Source organism: Talpa occidentalis, unplaced genomic scaffold (assembly GCF_014898055.3).
Source record: "Talpa occidentalis isolate TD23 unplaced genomic scaffold, MPIMG_talOcc4v2.1 talOcc4.2297, whole genome shotgun sequence".
Classification (NCBI taxonomy): domain Eukaryota; kingdom Metazoa; phylum Chordata; class Mammalia; order Eulipotyphla; family Talpidae; genus Talpa; species Talpa occidentalis.
In genome coordinates this window covers 1-7,528 of record NW_023602404.1, presented here as the reverse complement: position 1 = coordinate 7,528, position 7,528 = coordinate 1, and the positions used below count along the sequence as shown (strand labels likewise).

The window sequence follows — 7,528 nt, the reverse complement described above, 5'->3', positions numbered from 1 at the left end:
GTGCCTTAAAATACACTGTACCAGTAGTTCCTTAGTCAATTAGTCACATCATCAAAATACTTTTTTTACATGGCATATACAAATCCTGTGACAATGGAGTTTCATGTTATAAGAGTTTCATTATGTAGTCAAAATAATAGAAAGAAGCATGGGAAAAAATCAAGTATATGATATATCAGAAATATTGAGCACTCAAGGAAATAATTTTGCAAACTAGTTTAAATTCAATGCTTGACTGAAAAAAAATTTAAAGGAAATAAACCAAAATAAAACCAAGAGCTGTGTGCTGGAAGAGAGAAGGCAGTTATCTTCTGAAAACACGATTCTTCTCAAACCCTCTAATGGCTTCTGTCATTCTCAAAATTCAGTGCAAGTTCATTAATGAAGCCTGAAAAGCCTTCCATGGCCAGTTTGTGCTCATTCCCTATCCCTTTTTTCTTGGACCACTCTGTTCCAGTCACACTGGCTCTCTGCTTGCTCCAAGGTCCTGCCCCTGGGGCTCTAGCTTTGCCACTCCTCTGCCTGGATGCTTTCCTCTTGGCACATGGTCCTCCTGCCAACTCCTTCAAGCCTCTACTCTAACAGCACCTACTCAGAGAGGTCCTTTTAAACTCCGAAAAATAACTACCTCCCACAGACACATTATCCCCTATCCTGCTTAATTTATATTCATACCCTAAATTACATATGTATATTTTTCCTTCCTTCAAAAGAAAAGATCTACCAGATCAAAACTTTGTGTCTTTTCAATGCTGTAACGCATAAGTTACACTGCACAAATACTTGAAAAAATATTTGAATCATTTCTCCACAAAATTTCTGAAAGCAGCTATGTAGGGTAAGGTAAAAGTATCAGGCTTTTCTGCCCTCTCGCCATTAGGATAGATGACGGAACCCTGCGGTCCTGAATGCATGCCTGATGGCGGGCACCTGGAGTAGGGTGTGGGCATAGGGAGATGGGATTCACCTGGGCTAAGACTGGGCTTATACGGGTGGTGGGTCAGGGGGGACGCCCTGCAGAAGCAGAGAAGCAGAGAATAGAAGCCGAATAGAAGCTGAGGGAAGGAGGGCCTCCCCCGGTGGTGCAGGCAGTTGAGCACTGTGGTTGCGAAGCTGGGCCCGCAGCCCTCCGCAGCGCTGGTTCGATGCCCGGCTGCCCGGCCACCAGGTGTCACAGACCTCGGCTGTGGCCCGCTGCTCCCTCAGCAGTGTACTTCGCGCCCTTCTTCGGCGCGGCGTTGGTGCGCGTGGTGCGCGTGTGTGTGTGTGTTGTGTGTGTGTGTGTGTGGATGCGCGTTGTGTGTGGGATGCGCGTGTGTGTGGTGTGTGTGTGTGTGTGGATGCGCGTTGTGTGTGGTGTGTGGATGCGTGTGTTGCCCCGTTCCTGCCCTTACAAGCTATAGTCTATTTATGACGGAGGAAAAAACAGAACAAAATAATGTATAAAATATAGCAACTTGTACAATAATGTTAGAGGGAATCTGAGAGAAATGTATTAATATTTTCCTTTAATGATGAGTTTTATGAGTGAGGTAATGTTTCCCTACCACTGTCTAGTGTTATTTCTTTTTTTTTTGCCTTCAAGTAGGTACAAAATTTAATGAGTAGTGAACAGTATTGTTATTCAAATCGCATTTGTTTATCAATAACTGAATATTAATTTCTCCAAATTTTATGATTTACAAATAGTCTGATTTATATTTGCATCAGCTACTTACAATGATCTAAAGCCTCATGTAGGGCTCAATTTAAACAAAAAAAATCTTATCCAAAGGCTTTTAGTTTATGCTAAATAATTTTTAAGATTTATAGTTTTGAAGCATTTTATTAAAAAGTTGGCATTTATACATAAACTGCTAAGAACTTAAAATTCATCATAACATTTACTTCATTTTTTTGGCTTGACCTTCTAGTAAATCTTTAGCTTCATTGATTTTGGCTGCTATATAAGGAGATCCTCCCTTGTCTGAGTGATTTAAAAGCATAATTTGTCGATGAGCATCTCTTATTTTTCCTTTATTGTCAGTAGGGCTTACACCTAATATTAATGCTGCTTCCCGTTTTGTCGTTTTGTTTTTGGTTCAAATCCACCTCTGTAATAGCCACCACTGAAAGCAGATTTTGGTAGGCTTTGAAAAAACTTGTTTTACTTGAGGCTCCATATGCTTCATGGCTTGCAAAACATAACGGCCTACAAATCCTGCAGCAGCAATGGTCAGTCCAGCTGCTACCATTGTACTGGCCATGGCTCCGGCTCAGCTCTCCTGCCTCCACTGAGCGCGCGGCTCATCCCAGACCAGAGGCCGTGGCCACCAGCCCCACGTCCCCACCAGAAACCCGTGCGGCAACCGCTGGCCGGCTCAAGCCCCCCGGGTACAGGTGCTCCGGGAAGTATGGCAGCCTGTCTAGTGTTATTTCTAAAAGAATGGAAATATATAATTTTCTTAATATATAAAGAGAAAGGAAAAAATTTAATTATGCATATATATGCAAAACATGTGCATGCATATGTATGTATACATATTCATAGCTACACAGTTATATAGTATGTAGCTATAGTGTAGGGTAAGGAAAAAGTATCAAGCTTTTCAGCCCTCCCGCCATTAGGATAGATGAGGGAACCCTGTGGTCCTGAATGCATGGCTGATGGTGGGCACCTGAAGTGGGTACACCTGGGCTGAGACTGAGTGAGTTTTATAGGGGCGGCGTCGTGGGACGAGCCAGCAGAAGCGAAGAACAAACAGAAGCAGAGAGAGAAGAAGCAGGAAATCAGAGAGAATGCAAGAGAAGGCCAGAGAGCCCAGAAAAAGTGAAGGCTTGCCGCTGGCAAGCCTCCCAGCCCCCCGGCCCCCCTTACCTGCCGTGTACCTGGTAAATCCCAATAAAAGCCTGCAAAAGCCACTGAGGACTCTGACTCCTCCTTTACCGGTCTGTTGGATCAGAAACCTGCACTGTGGTATTCCTGACCCTACATATAGTTATATGTGTATGTATGTGTATGTGTGGGGGATACATGTGTGTCCACCCAATTTAAAAATTATACCTTATAACTTAACCATAGAGAAATGTATCCTTTCAGCTTCTATTTAGTAGGCTAAATAGTGACATTTGATATGGAGTCAATTTGTAAAAGAGTGGTAAAATGTAGAGATGCGATTGATCAAGGAGAATCAAGGACAGCACATAGCTTTTAAGAACATACTGAAATAATACTATTGGCCCACAATAGCAAAAATAATGTATGATGCTTTTTTGGTTTTTTGGTATTGACACTTAATGCAATTGCTACTGAATCCTGTTAAATATAGCCTTTCTTATAATGTTTTTAAAACTGTCATGCCAATAGTCATGCAACTTCAAAGATCTTCATAGAAGATCCTATTTTTTTCAATTCCAAATGTCATTCTTCTACTGTTTTTTTTTTTTTTTTCATTTGCTTCTACTTAATAGGTAAGCAACTTCAAATTGTTTTTAGAATCAGAGTAAAAAATCAGAGTTACAACTTTGATATTAATTGCCAACCAATCTGAAACACATCCACACACCAGTTTACCGGAATTAAAAAAACTGTTTTAGGACTTTTCTAAAATATGCAACAACTTATGTGTGTTTTGTAAGTGCTAATGAGAAGTCAGGATTTTTATGCTCTGCTCACCTGGTTTCTCCGAGTCCGTGACATGTGTATAAAATTAACGGCCTGCCTCCTTGATTATTTTCTCCAACATCCAGACATAGAGGTTGACCAATGCTTTTAATCTAAAGGAAAATTTTCAAGTTATAAGAAAAAAAACTTTTAATCTACGTGGTTCATATATTTTTTATTTCAGGAAGCAGTATTAATAATAATGTAACTCTCAAAAGCAATAAACCAGAAAGTATTTCAACATTTTTCATGAACCAACATAAATGTTGGTGGCAAGTATACCAAGTAAAAAGGAGCAGGAAAATACTCACATATCCAGATATAACAGGATTAAGGGTCTGGCACATTACACTTCTGGATAATATTGTTCAGATACCATGTAAAATTTTACATTGAACGGTGTTTTATTTCAAATCTTTTTGAGAGATCACCAAATGATTTCTGGAGAAGGATGAGAAGTAAGGGGAATGCTTAATCAAAAAAAGCACTTATAAAGTACTTCAAAATGCTATGTTTGTATTTATTATAGCATTAAAAAAAATTCAGGACCAAAGTGCAAGATGCAATTTAACTGCATTACCACCCTTTCAGGCAAAAAAGTATGCCTGCCTGTTCATTCTGGCTTCAAAGCAAAACCAAGTACCCACTGGAGTGCTGACATAGGGCTATTTCACTCTTCCTTCTACACAAGACTCCCCCATAGAAGAAAGAAATGATAATGAGAGCATCCAAAATTGACCCCAATTTTATACCTCAAAAGATGATCTGTAAAGCAAGGTGTGAGAAATCAGGTACAGAGAAACAGTGCCAACACATCATGCAATTTCTCTCTCTTCTCTACTCAAAACCACAAATTACAACATAGTTGGGAATAATTTTTTTTCGTTTAGTATACTTACTTAATTTAAATATGTATTTTATTTTACTTAAGTAAAATAAATATACTTAAAGTGTACTTACCCCAAGAGTATCCTAACAATAACAATGTATAGTAGAAAAGGGCAATTTTTGATTCAATGCATTCAATTTTCCTTTATTTAAGGAACTAATTTTAAAAGGCACTATTAACCTTAAAATATACTTGATCTAAAGGCACACTTCAAAGAAATATATGCTAGTGATACCAAAGTATATGGAAGGTAAATACTCAAGCTTATCATTTCAACTAAGGAAAATATTTTCTTATGCCAAACCTTTAATGCCTTGAACCCAGGTTGTTTAGCAAAAGTATGAAACTTTAGAGGACTTTTGGCCAGCTTATGCATTTTACCACATAGATCTATTTTCCCTGTGGTAAAAAACAGGGGTGGGGGTTTACTGGCTCACTCACCCTTTTACCCTCTGAGGGTGAAAAAAAGTATAAGCTGTATTTAGTGCCACTTCCTGCTTCTCCAAGTACCTTGGATAGTACAACGATGATATGCCCAATTGTCTTGGTGGCCAGGGGTAAAAATAAAGAGTGATCTAACTTAGTATTCTCTGCCTTTGTATCTTACTACTGACAAGTTTTAGTGAGACAGCAGAGATCAAAGAAAGGTGTGGTGGAAAGAGGGGTAACCAGATCTTCGTTTATGACAGTCCAAATGTTTGATGCCGGGGGCCTCCCTGGTGGCGCAAGGGGTTAAGACGCAACCTATGAAGCTATCCACAGCCTCTGCAGCACGAGTTCTATCCCTGGCCAGGAGCGAGCTATCACATGGCGCAGCAGACCTCTCCTGTCTTGCCCACTGCTCCCCTCAGCAGTGTATTTCAGTCAACCTGCTGTTCTGTTCCCCACTCTTTCTGGTGAATCCTCTCACCGCCCCCACCCCCCCACATACCTCTAGCCTGTACCAAAGTTCATAAATCTTTAAAAAAATGTTGATGCCCTTAATGCCATTATACACCTCCTTGAGACTCAGCAATATTTCTTACAAAGCATTGGGTGCCATTCACTGAACAGGTTGCAAAGTTCAGTGAGTAGTACTGATTCCTATGAGTAGTAGAACCAGAACTCAAGGGGGAAAAGAAGGGCCTTGATATCTTGGTTCATTCTTCTGCCACATTCTGACATTGCTTTTTCTCAGCTCCAGCTCAAAAAGCCAATTAGTACTTTGATTAGGTGTTATTACATCACCTAAAACCAAAAGTTCCACTTAATCTTATTTTTCTTGAGTACCATATTGAATCAAGGCAGTAGTAGTCAGTAAGTAACAGTAACAAAAACTAGGTATCTTTCATATTAAAAAAGATACAGAATGCCTAAATTTTTTAAAAAAGATGTTTACTGAATTTTTCCTAAGAAAAGAATAAGCTGACATTATTAAGTTAATCTATTTTAAAAGTAAAAAAAAAAAAAAAGCTTCAAAATATAGTTTTTTTAAATTTACGCATACAAGAACTGGGGTGTAGGCCAGAGGTGGGGGGGGGTGGGGCAGGGTGTGAGAGGATTCACCAGAGACAGAGGATGGAAGCAGAATAGGCAGATCCACTTTATACACTGCTGAGGGGGGAGCAGTGGGTGAGACAGAGGGATCTGCTGTGCCATGTGGGTAGCTCCCTGCCCAGGGATCAAACTGGGATCAAAACTCAGGCCATAGTGGCTGACAACAGCTTGTTAGTGCTCAGACTTAAACACCCTAGGCTACCAAAGAGAGCCCTAATATAACTTCTTTCCATGCTTGTACTTTGGTTAACTCAAATAAGTAAAAAGATATGCGAAACTAGTGTTGACTTTTATTAATCACCTAGCTTTAACGTACTTGTTTAACAATTTTTGCTGCATCTGTGTTCTCTCCTATAAATATTTTTCTTATAGTCATCCATCCAGAACTTCTGCAAGGCGAAACTTGGTTTCGAGCCATCACCTGAGTGCCTTTTGGAAAGGTATGAGGGCTTTTGCTGCGAAAAACATGTCCAACAACAGAGCAAGGCATAATCTCCAACTGCCCACCACAATTGCCATACCTGATAATAATGATATTTGTTTAATTACAGTATATTTTAGGAAAATCAAAGTGCTCTTTTTAAGTTCACCTTTAAGATAACAATAAAAAAATAAAACACTAGACAAGAAAAGATTATTACAACTTCACAATGAGTTTCTGTCACCTGCCAATTCACACTTAAATTCTTATAAATATAGAATGGTTTTACTAATTGGTACAACCATTAAGGACAACAAAAGCGTATTTTCAGAGAAAGCAATTTAACAAAATAGTTGATTCCAGATCTTTCAGAAAAAAGGAATCTTTAAAAAAATTTATTTTCTTTTGAAAAAAAGTGTGTAAGCTCTCTAATATGCATCAAAAAACAAAGGTTTTTGCCTTTCCACTTCCACCTACACAACTTGAATGGTCACTTCACTTGAACAACAGGGGGTGTCTTGTCCATAGACTGAATTAACAGTGTTACACTCTATTTACCCATGCAAATTCAATTTTTAACCAATAAAACAATTCCAAATAGTCACTATTACCAATCTATTAAGTTGTGAAGCAGTCTGTCATTACAAAAAAACTTCACACCTATTTGAAACTTATGTGCTCTTATCACACACAAAAAATTTTGTGTATATGTATGTCAACTACATTATTATGGTGACCATTTCATAATACATATAAATATCAAATCATTATGCTATATACCCGATATTAATGTAATACATCAGTTATAACACAATGAAAAACTTATTTAAATTAATTTCTAAACAAAAGGCACATCATTAATATCTTCTTTCTTAAATATCTTGATAATCAATTCTGCCATAATTACTAAGCAGAAAATCTAAATGAAAATCATGTTTAATAGTATGTGCTAATATTAAGAGAAAGTAATCTCATATTCTCTTTTTTTTAACAAATGAGAAAATTCAGGAATATGTTCAATTCAACAAACTGTGTTTGA

The 7,528-nt window shown here is 38.3% G+C and overlaps 1 pseudogene; it reads right to left on the bottom strand.

Annotated features, from left to right (window-relative positions):
- Positions 1–1,883: 1,883 nt before the first annotated feature.
- LOC119253900 (mitochondrial import inner membrane translocase subunit TIM14-like) lies at positions 1,884–2,246 on the bottom strand (annotated as a pseudogene).
- Between the last annotated feature and the right edge of the window lie 5,282 nt (positions 2,247–7,528).